We start from the raw sequence: 19,044 nt of genomic DNA, 5'->3' as shown, positions 1-19,044 counted from the left end.
GTAACTCTTGGCCAGCTTCTTGATAAAATAGGACTAGGGTGTGGATTAGAGATTGCCACGGTTTTTGGATGCTTCTTGTTGGGGAGTCTATATTGCCCACCCCTGCGGCCCAGTACTTTCTCTGACATCTTCAGTTAATAGAAGATAGTCGAAGTAAGGCTGTGACAGTTTTAAGCCCTTAAAAAAAAAACTGGCATTGTCTGCTTCTTGTCTCTTGGAACAACCTCTGAGATCCCAGAACTGCCATGAAGGAAGTGTGACTAACCGTGATCAGCGTGCCAGAGAGAGACATGTCAGCCACTCTGAACAGCCATCCTAGTTGAGCCCAGCCTCCCAGTGCCAACTATATGAGTGACGCTATCTTGGCTCCTTCCGATCAGCCTACCCACCGGGTGACTAGCACTGAATGACCTTAACCGATACAACATGAAGCAGAAGAAGTTCCTGTCTGTGAATCCTGCATGAATCCCTGACCCTCAAATCATGAGATATTATAAAATCGTTGAACGAAGCTGCAGAGTTTGGGGCTACCTGTTACACAGCAATGAATAACTAGAACAGGAGGATCTGAATCTTCCTGAAATCACCAATATTCATAGTACTAATGTGGCTTAACACCCTTGGATGGCTTATGTAACAAGCCCCACCTTGAATATAAGGGAGATTCAGACATGTCTGGGCAACCAGTGAGAGAGTCTATTCGCATAGGTGGAGGACACCCAGGCCTTCTGGGAAAGGAACTGAAACTGGGCCAACTTCCGTAAGCCAAGCATTTCTTGTAGGTGGTGGGTTGACCCAGCAGGAGTCTTTCTGCCAAGGGTCATAGAATCTTCTGTGAGAAGACTGACACTTAAGGAAAGAACATGGGTTTGACCCAGTCATAAAGCCCTAGTGGTTAGAAGGAGTCACAACTCTGAATACAAGTATTGGCTGTTAATGAAAGCCATCCCAAGCCCAGCCCAGCCACACGGGTATATCTCTGGGACCTAATGAAGAGCAAGGTTATAAGTAGAAACTGAAAGAGGTGCTTCCCTCAACCTGTAAATGGGGTACAAGCAACAACGTACCCTGTCTCAGTCAGCATGTAACACAAGGGGAAAAAACACATCCTTTCCACAATGAACCAGAGGATTATCAGCAGAGGAGCCAAGGGTGCAGCACCCAGAGATGCTACTGTGCCTGATGAGTGAAGCCAAACACCCCCAGCCTCACTGGCAAGGACTCCACGCACAGAGGAGTTGCAGTGGCGCCCAGGGACCAACAGGGAGGCAGCCACTGTCTGCCTGGCAAAGTGGGAAGGAGACTGATACTCAGCCAAACAAGAGGTGAGTAACAGCGATGTCTAGCTGGAGTGGATGAGCAATTGTGACACATCCTTATGGGACGAAGACAGCAAAAGCCCTACATGTGATGCAATAAAGCAGCAAACTAGGATGGCTTGTGTTATGACCCCTGTCGTACCTCTAAGTGATATGGGGTGGCCCAGGCTGGACAGATCTAGAAGTTACAATTGATGTCGTAGAGTACATGAACACTTTCACCCTGGAGCCCCGAGATCCAAGATTCGTGGTGCCCTCTGGAGTTGTGCAGTGTGAACTGTGGATCACGAGCCTGGGAAAATTCTGAGCGCATTTGTTCTACAACCCAGAATATCTGTGATATTAGCTGTGTAGACAGGATGTTAAGACAGGCAGAGAACTAGGTAGAATAAAAAGCTTTCCCTGGTTTCTCTGGTTCATTGCTTATTATCAGGGACCTGATTTAGCCTGAAAAATGTTGTCCCCTTCAGTACTTTCACATAAAGTTGTTTTCACATAAAAATGTTTTCAGCAAATATATACAAGGATGAAATCCTCTGATATTTCCTTAAAGTTCAGGTGAACTGATTTACATCATTTTCTTGATATCTTCAGCTTCAGTTAATGGAAGATCATTTTTCATTAGCATTTAGTATTAAGATATGATAATTATAGTGTATATGTAATTTATAGGGTAATTTAAATTTTGTCAGGTATTAGGACCACTTTACAGATTCTGAAAGCTTGTATCAGATTCCCAAATTCCTGTAATGTTAATTTGGCACTGATACTCTAGAAATCATTATTTTAATGATAGCATTACCCATTTTTGGATATATTCCACCCCTTGTTTTAAAAATATTTATACTTTTTCTTATAATTTTATAATTATTTTATTTAAAGAGTTTCCTGAAAATGATTGCATTTGATTTCACGGGGTAAAATGGTATAAATCCAACAGTGCATGTACTTAAAGCAAAATAGGACACATTTTTCTAAAAAGAACAAAATTTCCTGAAAAATTCTGCATATACATCTTTTGGTCTTTCATTCAAAGGCATTAGCCTTTAAAATTTTTTATTCTAGAGGGGGAAAAATAACCTTTTTGTTTTGGTTGTCTTCTGATTGTCAACAGCCTTGACCTACTTTTAAAGATTGCAAGAAATACTGCAATATTATCTCTTTGGGTTTTTTTTTTTTTTTTTTAAATTAGCAATGGCCTAGGATTTGAATGCATCCATTTTTGGTGTTGTTGCCGTAAGAAGAGATGCATTTGCATAGTATTACATTAACTGTTGGATTCTGCAGAGTCTCCCAAGGAGGCAGGATGCCCAGTGTGAATGATACTCATTTTTTTGCAGCCAGGTAAGATGCACAGGGTATGTGGAAGGCAGATATACCATTTTCCCTGGGTGTCTTCACATTTTTATCCTCTAAATATATTTTCACCATCATGTCAAAGGCAGTAAAAGATGACTGAGCATAACTTACTGGAAAATTTTGTGCTCTAAATGAGCTAAATCTTATAACCATCTTTTTGCCATGTTAGAGGAGAGAAATATTTTTTAAGGATAGAAGTCAAGGTTTGGAGCACAATATTTCAGTCTTTCTGAGTAGAATTTAAAATGACGTGCCCCTCATTTCTCACTGCCAAACAGGCAAAGCTTTATCTCTAGCTGTTCAGCTGCCCTAATCTTGTTTGCTTCCCCATTTAGTTTTGTAATCTCTGCAAAAAAAAAAAAAAAAAAAAAAAAAAAAAAAAGGCTGTATTTAACAGAATTTTTTTAGTTTTGGAAGATCATGATTCACTTTGAAGTTAGATTTTTATACATTTATATAAATACAGCTGGGTTTTGTTTTTGTTTTTTGGTTTTTTTAGGGAAAAATCTGAAGTCAGAATGCTCAGGGTTTTTTCAAAAAGAGGAAAGCAGGGGAAATAAATAATACTTAACTATGACAATTTCAGTCTTGGGGACAGAAACTGAAATGGAATACTATTATGTCATGGTTGATTCTATATGGCTATTACTGTACCACAGGTTCCTCAAAAAAATTATCTATATTGATGCTCTATCTACCTATCTATCTATCTAAACATTACCTGGGCAGCCTGGCCTCAAATGTAGGTGTTGTTCACAGTCTATGGAGGATAGCATAGTTCCCCCATATTTATTCAAATAGATGGAGGATGGTCATGAATTCTGTTTGGGGGATGTTAAATTTGACCTGCCCATGAAGCATAAAAGTAAAGCTACTAAGCAGGTAGCTGGATAGAGGGGTCTGGACTTCAGGGAGGAAGTTCATGTTTGAAATGGTTTTTTTGTCATTTGCTTGTAGAACAAATGCCATGGCACTGGGTGAGGTCACTGAATGGGAGTGTTTAGAAAGAGTAATGAAGGGGACCGAGGCCAGAGCTCTGGGAGACACCGACATTTAGGAATCCCGCAGAGGGAGAGGAGACTGAGGGAATGTGGTCTGTTGTAAGACACATGAACCAAGTATTTCAAGGAGAAATAGTGCTGAAAATTCAAAAACAGACTGACAGTTCAGACACTGGAAGTTCTTCAGTGACCCTGATGAGGGCCAGCTCAGCAGAGTGGGTGAAGGGAAGCCCCAGCCAGGTGTAGTTAAGGAGAGAGGTGTCTGAGGAACAAGAGCTAGAGAACAGGGCCTATTCCTTCAGGAATCTCAACTCTGAAAGGGGCAGATATGGCACAGCTGCTAGAAAGCATGGAGCATCCAAGGAGAGATGCTGAAAGCTGGGGGCTGGTAGAGCGTGTTGAGATCTGGGCAGGAAGAGCTTGACAATGCATATGGAAGGGAAGAATGGGTGAGCTGGCCTTTTCTCAGAGTAGAGACACTTTAATCCATTCCAGGCAGAGAGGAGGCTGAGAGAAAAGTCTAACTTGTTTAAAATACAAGTATATAGAAAAGAGACTAAAAGGTAAAACACCAGAATGTCAATCGTGGTTATCTCTTGGCGATGGAGCTATAGGTGATTTTGTTTCTTTCACCTTTTGACATTTTTCAATTTTTTAAACAAAGAATGTAGTTTATTTTTATATTTGGGGGAAAAAAATGAATGTAACCAAAAAAATGAATGTAACCATTCAAAAAAATGAATGTCACACACTTTCTGGTGACCCTTCCTGCCATCATTCTTCAACCAGGCAAACTACACAAAACTCCCTGGCCATGTTTGTTTGTAACCAGATTAATTTTCTGTAATAGCAGTTTCCCTATGGATACTTACTGTGGCATTGGTAATTCTGCCTATGGAAGGAACCAGTCTCTCCATCTTTGCCACAGAAGTCTCCTTCTAGAAACTGGCTCTTCTCTACTCTCCTGTTTATAAGCTGACAGTGAGGAAAAGAAAGAGGTAAGAAGCCCTTGGCAGATGGACAACAGCCATCAGATATTCTTGCAAACTAAGATGTCGGTCTTATTTCAACATCTAAAAACAGGTCACTCTGTCTAAAATAATAGCACAGAGAAGTCACATTTACAGCAGAAAGAGACAAGATTTCCCACAGGGAACATTTTTCATCAGCTTCCAGATACCTGATTCTGGTATGGGAGCACAGAGGCTCCCTCTCCCCTGCCTAGAACCACCTAACAGAGAGTACTAGGTAGTGTGTGTTACTTAAAGCTTGCTAATTGTCTTAATAAAATTAGTCCTTTCGATAGGTGAGACTGTGCCTTTTGTCCAACTCATAAAGCAGTTTCTTTTTCTAAAAAAGATTTTATGTATTTGAGAAAGAACAAACGAGAGAGAGAGAAAGGACAAGCAAAGGAGGGGGGCAGAGGGAGGAGGAGAAGCAGACTCCCCGCTGAGCAGGGAGCCTGACACGGGGCTCGATCCCAGGACCCTGGGATCATGACCTGAGCTGAAGGCAGACGCTTAACCCACTGAGCCACCCAGGAGCCCCATATACTTTCTCTTGATGCAGTTGGTTTGTAGTTTTAAATCAAAATCTATACTAGAACATAAACTATGTTTTCTTTCATTCTGTTTTTTTTTTTTTAAAGATCTTATGTATTTATTTGACAGACAGAAATCACAAGTAGGCAGAGAGGCAGGCAGAGAGAAAGGGGGGTGGAGCAGGCTCCCCTGTGAGCAGAGAGCCCAATGTGGGGTTCGATCCGAGGACCCTGAGATCATGACCTGAGTTGAAGGCAGGGGCTTAACCCACTGAGCCACCTAGGCACCCCTCATTGTGTTTTTTGAATAGGTAATGCATGCATGTTGAAGTAGTGCAAAAGAGCCATCAGGAAAAATAGTCTCCTTACTTACGTCCTTTCTCAGAGGCAACCAATATGTCCAGGGTTTTGTGTGTCTTTCTAGAAACCTATTTATATACAAGCAACTAATTGGAAAGTTTAACGAGGCTCTTAAGCATCATTTTATCATGCTTTATCACTTAAAACATCAAGGATGCCTATAATGTTAGAAGCCACTGAAAAATAGTAGTTAGGGTTAATATCTTTCTGAAATTAAAGTGTGAGCGATTGGAGAAAAGATTCGCTTTCTAAAACCTTGATCCCCCATACCTCTTTCATGGACACATTAATTATATTAAATGATATGCCTCACGTGTTCTGCAACTAGCTTGTGAGTTTTAATGTAATACTAAGCACTTCATGGTTTAGTTTTTTTAAAAAGTTTCATTTCAGTCATCAAGCATATATTAATCTTTAATAAATTTATTTTTTTTTAACTCTCTATCTTTTGACCCACTGATCACTGGTAATATCTGCCATCCTTGTCTTCTAGACCCTTCTTTTTGCCCAGATCTCTTGCCTAACAGAGGGTCCCCAAGCTATGGCTTATAGGCCAAACTGGCCTGCCTCCTAGTTTGTAAATGAAATTTTATTAGAACAGAGTCATGTCTATTTGCTCATTTATTATCCCTATGGCTGCTTTCACACCGTAATAAGGTTGAGTAGTTGTGACACAGGTCAGATGGCCTTCAAAGCTGAAAATATTTATTTATCTGGGTTTTTTTTTTTAACAGAGAAAATTTGCCAATCCCTATTCTAGAGTATGGAATCTCGGTCATGGTAATGAATGGACAAATAGCATTAGAGAAAAGAAAAATCAAGGAGTGATTTTTAAACGTGTCAATAATGAAATTATAATGGCACAGAGTATCCTATGACAACATACAAATTATAGACAGTATCTTTGGGTGTCCATTTATTTCATATGCTTCAGTCCCCAGACAAAGTAGTAGAGAGGTTTAGAATAGTGGGAAGAAAATAATAGGGAGATTTAGTGCAGAGATTTGGAATAAATTAAGGAAGACATCGGTAGAGATTTTCATCTGCTTTCACATATCATTTTTCCAACTTTGTCCTTCTAGCATTGCCACAGATTTTGTGTGTATCTGTACAGTCCCGACGAAAGCACATCTTTACAAAATTATATGTGAGAGAGGAAGAGCTCTGTGAATGAAAAAGACAATTAGAAAGGTCTTGGGGGCTGGGTGACTCTGACATCTGTCACTGCAGTCATGGCCAGAGCGGGCCTGCTGATCTGGCTGGCCGGCCTGGTGCCAGCTCCCTTCCTCACCATCCTTTCTCAACTACATACTTGGCCAATGGAGCACAAGTACACATAAATAAAACTGGCCTTCCAGGGCGTACCAGCGAGAGCCTACACTCCCATGGTACCGCCAGTTGTGACTTAGGTACTGGAATTTAAAGATGGATAAGGAAACTAAAACAAAGCCACTGATGGATGTTTGATGAAGGATTTCGATACTACCCCCGGCGGCTCCTGCATTACCTTAGAAGACAGGGCTTGATATTTACAAGAGTATATTTTACCAAAGTAAAAGCAAATAAAGCTGTTGCATGACAATAGTACAATTGTAGAGGCAGGATAAAAACTTAACATCGGGCAGCAAGAGTTGTTTCTTTTTTCCGTGAGCAGAACTGAAATGCAAGTGAAGCCATAATAAACCCCCTCGGGGTATGTGTGACCTTTGACAACACAGAGAGAAAATATTTATAGTCTGAAACTATGTCTCTCCAGTATGACAGAGTAAATGAAAAATATAATCTGTTTAACAAGCTGTACTTTTCACAAAAGGACAAAAATCTTAGGGAAGGATTCTGACTTTGCTTTTTCCAAGTCTTTCAGAAGTAAAGTATTTAATAAAGTGACAAGAATGGAAACCAGTTCTATCAAATGAAGGCCAAAGGAAAATGTTAGAAGTGTAAAATTATCTTGAAGTATATGTATATATGTGTATGTTTATGTGTATATATATATGTGCGTGTATGTGTATCTGTGTATATATACGCACACACACCCCTTTTCTCTGATCATTTCAATTGTTTATAACCAGAGGAAAAAAACAATAAAATTTCTTTTGCTCCACGGTCAATGAACATTTAGTAAAACAAACTATTCACTCCTTTATCCAAGAAACATTTTGAGAACCTACCATTTGCAAGAATCTGGCCTAGGAGTAAGGGGTAAATCAGTTAACAGATTAAAAAACAAAAAAACCAAAACAAAACAAAACCTAGTGTGGAGCTTACATTATTAGAGGGAAAACTTAGACAAAGTAAAGTCAGTCAGTAACAAGGTAGCACGTTAGACGGCAGTGTGCGCTGGAGGAAGTATAGAGAAAGGGAAAGAGGATTTCGAGTCCTGCAGGGGTGCGGGGAGAGGGTCTGCAGGTGGAAGCAGAGTCTGGAGGCCTCTGAGGCAAGAGTGAGCCAGGTGGGGAGCACGGGGACAGCGTTAGGAGACAAGGTCTGACATAGCGGGGTAGGGTTGGGTGGGTTTACATGGGACCTTTCTCTGGGTGACATGGGACCATTGGAGGGCACTGACCAGGGAGTCACCTATCTGACGTTCTAAAAAGTCACTCACTATTTGTAATAATCCAAGTAAGAATAGTGGGGGCTTGAAGATCGAGAGTAGAAATAGAGGTTTTACCCCCGAAAGAGACATTTGAGGTCTGATTGAATACCTCTCTGTTGAGGCGTTAGAAGGAGAGCAGAATAGTGTTCAGTTGTAAGAAATAACACCACCACTACCCCTCACCCTGTATCAAATCAGCAGCCCCGGGCAACCTTTCTAAGCTGTTCTTACATGCTTTCTGTAGCTTTCATGACCTCCGATTTGTTTTTCCCCTGCCTTTCTTACTGTTCCCAACCTCAGTCAATGGGCCATCCTCTCCTCACTGGAGATGGAGAGAAACAGAGACCCAGCAAGGTTTAAGAAGAAAATAAAGTCATCTGGTGATGGCGTGGATATAGGAGATGAGAGGGAAGCAGATCTCTGGCGTGTGCAGCCAATCAGATGGGGCGGGGGGGTGGTCAGTCAGTGAGACAAGAAATGTCGGAGGAGTTCTCGGCTTCCTTACAGAAGTCCGTGCTTTGCTTTCTGGACATTTGGAATTTGAACGCATGGAAGAGGTCTGTGTTTCTCAACAATCATGCCCTCTCCAACCTAGGTTCCTCAGCCTCCAGCCTCTCCCACACTAGCATTCTGCCTTCTGGCTGCGACAGACCGTCACTGTCGTGGGGCACCTGCCTACATTGCCCTTTCCCACGTGCTGCTGCCACAGACTTGAGCACCCACCAGTGATCACTGCACCTACAAACACTCTTCCTCAGCTCACGGAATCCTGGTCCTGCTCCAGTAACGAGACTGAGCGCCAGACCTGCAAGCCCCATTCCTGGTTCCGCAGGAGGGAATTATTGCCTCCTTGCTATTTCCCTAATATTGGATTTTTACTTCACTTTTGGCACTTACGATATGCCTCGTGTTGTTTTAAATGTTTTTATAGCTCACACTTGACTGAAACTCATTGAATGTAGGATCTGGATTCCTTTTCACTTACAGTAACCCCGCGACACTTAGGACAATGCCCTGCCCATAGCAGGGTCTCAATAAATACAGGCTGGATTGAATCGCACAGTTAGATTTTTATTAAAATGACACTGATGTAAGAAGATTCTAAAGGAAATGTGCTTCTGAAATCAATAGCTATCCCTTTCTATAAGCATGTGTTTTTTTGAACTATCAAAAAATTTTTGCCTAACAATGCTACTGTCTGGTATTTAGTATATAGTTAAATCTAACAAATCATTGTGTGCATTTTTTAAAAATTTGATACCAGAAAAATGAAAGTTGACCAGAACAATAGCAGTGATGATTAATTAAATACTAGTGTAGTATAGTGTATAAAATTATAGAAACATTTAGATGTTCTTTTAAAAATCTAGGTGTACATCCTCATTTTAAGAAATAGTTAATATTGGGTCTTCTCAATGGCTCAGTCACCTAAGTGTCTGACTTCAGCTCAGGTCATGATCCCAGGGTCCTGGTATCAAGTCCCAAGTCTGGCTCCCTGCGGGGTGGAGAGCCTGCTTCTCCCTCTCCCTCTGACCCTCCCCTTCCACTTATGCTCCCTCTCTTGCTCTCTCTCAAATAAATGAATAATTTTTTTAAAGAAATACCCAATATTATATTGGGAAAAATTCAAAGCTTTCATTTACACAAACTCCAAAGAATTCAGTTTGTTTCAGACAAACATGGATATCATATTAAGGTAGTGACACAGATTGGACTAGACATCTTCCTTTGACAAATAATCATTTATCCTCTCATTTATTCAATCTACTTCAATTATTATCTACTATCTCCCAGCTACTGTTTAGGTGCTTACGATACATAAGTGACCAAAAGAGACAAGTAAGGTGTAAAATATTTTCACAGTTGCCAATTCTTTTAAAATTTTTGTTTATAGAATATAATTCAGTTTTTCTTCATCATTCATTACAACTTTAATAGCTTTCAAAGTATTTAACTCACAGAGAAAGCTTTTATACACTAATTGCATGCTCCTGAATTAACTGTGAATAACGTGGTTTTTTATTTGTTTTTTGTTTTTTTGTGTGATTTTGTGTGTGTGTGTGTGTGTGTGTGTGTGTGTGTGAGTAAAACGATAGAAGTTTATTAAGTGAAGATGCAGAAAAAGCTCTCAAGAGTGACAGGGGTCCCAACAGGGCTGCCAACAAGGGCCTTTAGGGTTGGTCTTTGTAGAAAGCTAACCAAGGAAACTTATAACATTTACATGCCTATTGATAACACCTTCAGTGGCTTACTTCCTTTTCAAGGTCTGGTTATTCTTTGTTGGCCACAACTGATTACCAAAGACACCCACCGCACACGACCCACCCTACGCCCACATGAGCAAATATAGTTTTGTTTATTAATTGAGTAGGATTTGAGGCAAAAACCAGTGCTACTGGATTTTAGCACATTCTTCTTCAAAAATGAATCTGTGCAAACATATCAGGCCTAGCTCAACTTATCCTAACATTTTTGTTTATACGTGTATTGTTAACTATTCCGTCAGGATGTGTGTGCTCTGTGTGGTCATAGACCTTATCTGCTTTTTTTTCCTAGCTTAAGCCGAGCTCCGAATTGTCTGAAACATACTGGAGGCTGCAGAAATGTAAATATTTGTTGAATGAATGAATGCAATAATAGATGTTGAAGCATGTATAATTTAAGGTTCTGCTTGGGGTTTGGGGTGTGTGTGTGTGTGTGTGTGTGTGTGTGTGTGCGATTTGGGGGGGAAAGCCTAACAAACCAGAACAGGAATGGAGATGTCATATCAATCACCTGGTTCATTGTGTTTTGACACAAGGTTGGACATGTCACAGGCTTGCTGACCTCACTTTTCATAATTCTTAAAATGAAATCGGACTGTAATATATTGAACTGTTCTTTTCACTCTTATGCCCTTTGATCTTATGTACTGTTAACTGAGTCGCTTTTTCAATGTTAAGCTAATTTTAAAGCTGAACAAGGATATAATTGACTCAACTAGTCATGTATCGACGCTGCACAAAAGAGTACAAAAGTGAGTCACTCACTGTTGCTATTTTGTTATGACAGCTGGAACTATTTGTGTGTGTGTGTGTGTGTGTGTGTGTGTGTGTGTGTGTGTGTTTCTGCCTCGTTGTCTCCATACTGTGTAAGGCCCAACCAAGTGACAGCAGTGCTGACCGTGCTTTCCAGAGCAGCCCATCGTGATAGCCTTGTCTAACAGGAACTGATAGTGCAGACATACAGATAGGGCAGAAGTATGCAGGGGCAAGTCCAGTGGCCACGGGGGTTCTTCTCCAGTTTAACTGACCTGGCAGAGAACAGCACTCGGTCCTGATCAGCGAGAGGTGGGAGGGAGGTTTGCGGGAACCCAGATGTGCTAGACAGCTGTGTAGCTTCTCGCCGTGAACCCAACTAAACTTCAGCTCTGTTCTGTAAAGTCAGCCTAAGACGCTGCTCAACACTGCTCAAAACACTGCTATGAGAATAGGGAGGAGACGAAGAAGAAGAGTTTGCTTATTTCCCTGTCATCTGACAGAATGCCCAGTTTCTGCTGAGCTACTACCCTCCGGGTATACATAGGATTTAATAATAAATACGGTGAAATCCTTCGCAAGACCTGGGCCCAAATTCTTCCCATTTCTTGCTCGGTTTGAGCTGAGTCCAGGGCCACGTTTTTACAATTCGTGTTTGTTGAAGGCAGGAGGGTATCTGTGGAATGAGAAGAGGATGGAGACAGCTAAATATAAAGTTACTATAAATATACATTTAAGGGGCCCCTGGGTGGCTCACATGGTTAAGTGTCTGTCTTCGGCTCAGGTCATGATCCGGGGGTCCTAGGATAGAGTCCCTCATCAGGCTCTCTGCTCTGTGAGGAGCCTGCTTCTCCCTCTCCCTCTACTGCTCCCCCTGCTTGTGCTCTCTCTTTTTCAAATAAATAAAATCTTTAAAATATATATATATATAAATTTAAAATATAATTAAATCTAAATTAAAAGTAAATATTAAATGTAAATATAAAATATAGATGAGGCTTGAACCCATGACCATAAAAATAATGGTTAAAATTTATTAACCATAGCAGTGCTGAATGAATCACTTTACATACATTATGTAACTTCACCCCATAACAGCCTTATGAAATAGACTTGTATTATTCCCATCTTATGTCTGAGAAAGCGAAGTTACATGCCCAAGGTCACATGGCCAATAAGTGACAAAACCACAACTGAAATAATAGTAGCTGTTATGTACTAGACATTTTCCTATGCCCATTCTAAATAAGCATTTTCCATGAAATGATCTATTTTACTTATCCTCACAAACTCTTTTCGTGTTTGCTCTGAGTGTTCTGATTCTAGAGCCCGTGCTCCTGATGTTCCTGTGGTATCATAAGTACCACTATCCAAACCAGGGCAAGGGTTCATATAGCTTCAGAAATAACTTTTGATTTTCCATCAACTATCTCAGAATTCAGTTCCATGTCTAATAATTTATCAGTCAATCCATAATCTACCCTGACTTTATACCCATTATCACTACTGGCCCAATAATGCTCTGAATCCATCAGCCTCTCTACCCTTGAGTTGAAGAGAAATCTTAATAGAGGAGTCATATTCTAGAGTAGAGCCAAGCCATCTCCACAATTACCCTGATAAAGTCTTTATAAGTGACAAACAAAACAAAACCACGAGTTTTTCAGAGTCACAGAAAATGGTTCCTCATTTTCTCTTCGTAATGAAGTAGTTGCCCATCTCCTGGGTAACACACCTAATCAATACACAGAATTATCAAGCCCATTAGGTTGACAAATTATAGAATTCCAGGTCTGGAAGAGTCAACAGAGATTATATGATTCAGCTATTTTAACACCATCAGTCTAGGTAAGATTATTAGCTTTCAGTATTTTCTGGTGTTAACATGTCTTTTTAGGAAATGATAGTGATGGATTTATCTTCCCAAATCAAAATAGAAAAGCCTAAAATTTATGTGTTCAGTACAATTTCACTATCCTAATATCTCATGAGATCTCATTTTCAGTGTTCTTTTTATTGAATTTCAAAAGTTCTTGAAATATTAAACATATTAATCCTTTGTCCATCATACACACTGCAAATTTTTTTTTTATTTTCCTTAGAACTTGGGTTTTTATTATACTCATTTATTAAAATTGTTATCTTGCCAAATCTATCCCATATTTTTTAAAGAATTATTTGAAAACTAACAAGTTTTTTAAAGACATTATTTATTTATTTGACAGACAGAGATCACAAGTAGGCAGAGAGGCAGGCAGAGAGAGAGGACGGGAAGCAGGCTCCCTGCTGAGCAGAGAGCCCGATGCAGGGCTCAATCCCAGGACCCTGGGATCATGACCTGAGCTGAAGGCAGAGGCTTTAACCCACTGAGCCACCCAGGCACCCATCCCATATTTTTATTCTCTTTTTTATCTTGTCATACTTAAAAATTCCATTCCTACCCCATTATTATTATTATACAACTCTTCTGTATCTTCTCCTAGAACTCTTATGAGTGTTTTTTAAAAATCTGTAGGTTTAATACACTTGGGCTTTATTTTTACATAAGGTACATGATTCCCAAATTTTTAACCAGCACAATTTCTTGAATTTTTTTCTTTCTCTACTAATTTGAAATGCCACATTTTAATATGTTCTTAGAATGTATGACCCTAAATTATAAGATATTTACTACTAGAATTCTAACTTTTCTTGGCTGTCCTAAGTGTGATGATGTTTAGTGATAATGTTTATTTTTCGAGTACAGTAAGATGATTTTTTTCCTTGACTAGAATATGCTACTCCACTCTGTTCTTTCTAGGCTCCCCCTCTTGATTAAAATAATTCCTTAATTTCCCATTATGGCTGGAGTTCAGGCTCAGTGGGCACCAGAGTCCCTCTCACTGTTTCAGTGACAGGGCCCTTTCTGGGCATGTCTTATAACCTGTCTTCAGACCTCCACACGTGTTCCTCCCTCTATTCCCAGCAGATAACACCCTGGCAACCTCTCCACACTTGGGTACATACATACCAAAGCTAAGTTTCATGTTTTCCATTAAAACTGTGAATCACAGGGGGCACTTGGGTGGCTCAGTCAGTTAAGCATCCGACTCTTGATTTCAGCTCAGGCCATGATCCCAGGGTCGTGAGATCAAACCCCGCATCAGGCTCTGCACTGAACATTGAACCTGCTAAAGATTCTCTCTCTCTCTCTCCCCTTCTGCTCCCCCTACCCCAACTCACATTCTCATTTTCTCTTTCAAAACAAAACCAAAAGGAACCTGTGAATCACAGAATTTAATTCTGTGGATATTGGTAAGAGGTCTGAAAGATGGTAGGTCAAGTAGGTTTTGGTGTCAGCTGACTTATTAAAAGGTTTTCCCGAAATCATGGGACATGAACTAAAAGGGAAGGACACAGGATTGGTTCCACTAAGAGATATTATGCTTTGCACACTGGCTAGTTGGGCATTTCATACTGCTGTGTCCTTGATACCAGGCATAGAAAGATGAATAACACTTGGTCTCTGCCCATAAGTTTCTCCTAGTCTGGTTAAAAATGGTAAACATACCTAGTTAAAGGTGAAAGTTTCCCTGCTAGGGGTACATTCTCTCTCTTGAAAGTCCTGCAACAGCTTCAGAGAGGGTGAAACTTGAGCCTGACTTTGCATGATAAGTAGAACTTCAGAGACATGGAAGGAAACTAATTCCAGGCAAAGAAAATGAAATGAGCGAAGCACTGAATCTCAGAATAGTTGGCATATTAGAGAATGTTCTGTACAGAGAGGATGGTTGATGATGCTGGAAAGGCTCTTCGAGACAAGGCTGTGAAGAGACGTGAATTCCATGCCAAGAAGTCTTTAAGTCATGCTGTAGAAAATGGGGAGTCCTTAGAGGCTTTCAATCATTACAATAACAACATCTTTTCTAAGTTTTTGGAAACTCATACCAGAAGCCTCAAGGAGGATGAATTCACAGGAGTGGATGGATTCACAGGAGTATTAGCCAGCCAAATATGGATCTCCCAATTCTTCACCACCTCCTTCTTGTAATTCTCCAGGAATAGTCTTTAGCTGCCAAATGGACCTATAAAAAAACGGGTGAAAAATTCAGGGTTCTTCACTTTAATTAAATGGATAATTGGACTTCTTTTTCTGTTTTCTCAAAAATAATATGAGTCTCTTTGGAAATAGGGGCATAAGTAAGATGATAACCTATTGAATTCAGCAAATACTGAGACCAACTATGTAGAACTTCTGTGCCAGAAACTGTGTGGGGTATACTCTGACTTACTTTATTCAACTAATGTTTATTGAGAACCTACTATGTTTTAAATAATCTGCTTGTTCCCCAGATACAGTGGGGGGCGGATCAAAGACATATAATCGTCTCATGTATCTTGGAATTTACAGTGTAGTAAGGTATTCAAATAGTAACTAAATTATCCATACCAATAAGGGCATATCTGTGAATGTTTATAAATGCCATAAAGATGGAGGAACCCAAGAATTGAAAATAGGAGTACAACTATCCTTATTAGATACAAGTCCTTTATCAGATACGTGATTTGCTAATGTTTTCTCCAAGTCTGTGGCTTTCCTTTTGCTCTCTTAACAGTATCTTTTGTAGAGAAAGAAGTTTTTAATTTTAATGAAGTCCAACTTATTGATTTTTTTTTTTATTGATGGTGGTTTTCATGCTGTATCTAAAAATTCATTCCAAACCCAAGGTTATCAAGATATTCTCCTATGTTATCTTCTAGGAGTTTTGCATTTTACATTTAGGTCTGTGATCCATTTGGGTTAATTTTGTTAAAGGGGCCTGGTTAGTGTCTAGATTTTAAAATTTTTGCATATGGGATGTCCAACTTTTCCAGCTCCCATAGGTTGAAGAGATTTCCTCATCCCGGGGAACTTCTCGGTCTAGTAAAGGGAGTAAGACCGATATACAAATGATTGGTTGAACTGATTGAACTAAAATATTTGTTCTGAAGGTTGTATAGAATTATGCTGAGAAGCTTTAAAGAGGTGGCATTTGAGGTGAGCTGTGAAAAATGATAAAGTTTCATCACACAGGTGGAGCTGAGGAGGAACTAATATAAATGAAGGACAAATCTTCCTGACTGTAATATTGAGAAGAGTGTGGAAAGCAAAGGTGGCAGTGGGGTGGGGGGCCATAATGGTAGTGGGATGCAATATGGTGGAGGTGATGGCGGTGAGAAATGGTTTGTTCCAGATAGAATTCGGCAGTAGAGCTGATGGAATTTGTATATGGATTGCATGAAGGATGTGAGAAAAAGAGAAGATCCAAGGACCACTTGAACAATCAGTAGAGGGGAGTCACCGCCTACCGGGATGAGAGTCCTGGGGTTTGGGGCTGCGTATTCAGGAGCATGGTTTGGGATGTGTTAAGCCTGCCAATTAGACTTCCAGCTGAAGTGTTGAGTAAGCATTTGGATGCTTAAGCCTGAAGATCAGCAGAGTTGTCAGTGTGTGGGTGGTAGTTAAAGCAGGAAGTGAATGTAGATAGAGAAGAAAAAAACTGCAAGGATTGAAGCTCCAGAGATCCCAGATGTAATAGAAAGATGAGGAGGAATCAGAAAATGATTCTCAAATGGAGATGCCAGTAAGGCAAGGAAGAGAATCAAGGGAAGCGTACAGGATACCAAAACAAGTGTATTTAAGAAGGAGTTAGTCAGTGCTGCCAGTCTGTTAAATAAAATGAGGTCTTAGACCTACCCTTGGGACTTAGCAGTGTGAGGCCATTAATATTCCTAACAGAAGGGGCGCCTGGGTGGCTCAGTGGGTTAAAGGCTCTGCCTTCTGCTCAGGTCATGATCTCAGGATCCTGGGATCAGGCCCCGCATCGCGCTCTCTGCTCAGTGGGGAGCCTGCTTCCCCCTCTCTCTCTGCCTCTCTGCCTACTTGTGATCTCTGTCTGTCAAATAAATAAATAAAATATTTAAAAAATATATATATTCCTAACAGAACAGAAGCTGTTCATGGCGTGAGAGATGGCACCCTGACTGGAACGAGTTTTCTTACTGGATGGAAAGAAATTAAGTATAGATAATTCTTATGAGGATTTTTGCTATAAAGCAAGGAAATAGAACAGTAGATAGGGGGAAAAAATGGAAGTCAAGGAAGGGCGTTGTGCTTGTTTCTTTTGAGACTTTTGAGACAAGCACTATGATAGCTGAGAGGAAAATTTGAGGGACGTTAGGATGAGAGAAGAACCAGCGGTGTCCTTCAGTAAGTGAAAGAAGGTAGAATCCAGTGAACCGAAGGAAGGGCTGGCCGAGGGTAGAGGGGGTACAGTTTATCAATACTGATTTAATTCTTTTTCTTTTTCTTTTCTTTTTTTTTTAAGAGGGAGAGAGAGCATGAGCAGGGGAGAGGGGTATAGAGAGGGAGAAGCAGACTCCCCACTGAGCAGGGAGCCTCATGAAGGCCTCCATCCCCGACCCTGGGATCATGACCTGAGCCAAAGGCAGACATTTAACTTATTGAGCCATCCAGGCGTCCCAATAGTTCTTTTAATTTTAAAAGAATAGGTTCTTTTAACTTTAAAAGAACCAGTGTTGACAGTAATGTGGAGAGAAGGAACACCTCGTGCACTGGTGGTGGGAATGCAAACTGGTGCAGTCCCTGTGGAAGACAGTACGGAAGTGCCCCCCAAAACTAAAAATAGAACTACCATATAATCCAGTAATCACACTACTGGGTATTTACCCAAAGAATACAAAAATACTAATTCAAAGGGATACATGCACCCCTGTGTTTACTGTACCATTATTTATAATAGCCAAAGTCTGGAAGCAGCCCAGGTGTCCATCAGTAGATGAGTGGATAAAGAACATGTGGTATTATCCAGCCATTAAAAAGAATGAAGTCTGGCCATTGAGGACAACATGGATGGAGCTAGAGAGTTTATATAATACTAAGTGAAGTAAGCCAGTCAGAGAAAGACAAATAACACGTGATTTCACTCATACATGGAATTTAAGAAACAAGACAAAGGGAAAAAAGGGACAAACCAAAAACAGACTCTTAACTGTAGACAACAAACTGGTGGTAGCCAGAGGCAGGTGGGTGGGGTGTGGCTGAACTAGGTGAAGGGGATTAAGAGCACCTTTATGGTGATGAACACTTGAGTCATATATGGAATTATTGAATCACTATATCGTACATCTGAAATGAATGCAACCATATGTTAACTACACTGGAATTAAAGTTTTTTAAAAAATAGTGACTTAATTCACTAAGCAAAGTTTGCTGAGTAAGTGGTATGGTTCCTATTATTCCTCACAGTCTACTTACTCCTTTTACTAACGGACAAATTGAAATGCTTGACAGTACAGTTGACCCTTGAGTAACACAGGTTTGAGCTGCATGGGTTCACTTGTATACAGATTTTTTTCAATAAATACAGTATAACACTCTAAGTATATTTCCCCTTTATGATTTTCTTAATAGCATTTTCTTTTCCTAGCTTACTTTACTATAAGAATACTATATATAAGAAAAAAACCAGAAAATATGTGTTAATCAGTTTATGTTATCGGTAAGGCTTCTGGTCAACAGAAGGCTATTAGTAGTCAAGTTTTGAAGACTCAAAAGTTATAGCTGGGTGTTTGACTGCAGGGGGTTGTCACCTCTAACCCCATGTTGTTTCAAAAGTCTACTTATCTCCCAAAATAAACATTGGAGGTACAGTTTTGTTCAAAATACCAATTAGATGATAATTTCATGTCCAGAAAAGTTGAAACAAGCCCTGGTGTTTATCTCAGCAGCTTCTCTGGCCTTCATGTCAAATCAAGATCCTCTGGCTGTTGTCAGAAGTTGCTGAAATGTTTTTCCTTGAAAATAAGCTTC

The 19,044-nt window shown here is 40.1% G+C and overlaps 1 protein-coding gene across 4 annotated transcripts in view; it reads left to right on the top strand.

Moving 5' to 3' along the window:
* The window catches only part of MYO3A (myosin IIIA), a 241,796-nt gene that overhangs the window by 86,479 nt on the left and 136,273 nt on the right, over window positions 1–19,044 (top strand). The gene's annotated exons all lie outside the window — the stretch shown is intronic.

The sequence above is a fragment of the Mustela lutreola genome, chromosome 8 (assembly GCF_030435805.1).
Source record: "Mustela lutreola isolate mMusLut2 chromosome 8, mMusLut2.pri, whole genome shotgun sequence".
Classification (NCBI taxonomy): Eukaryota; Metazoa; Chordata; class Mammalia; order Carnivora; family Mustelidae; genus Mustela; species Mustela lutreola.
The sequence above is the reverse complement of the archived record's forward strand: the minus strand, read 5'-3'. Positions and strand labels throughout refer to the sequence as shown.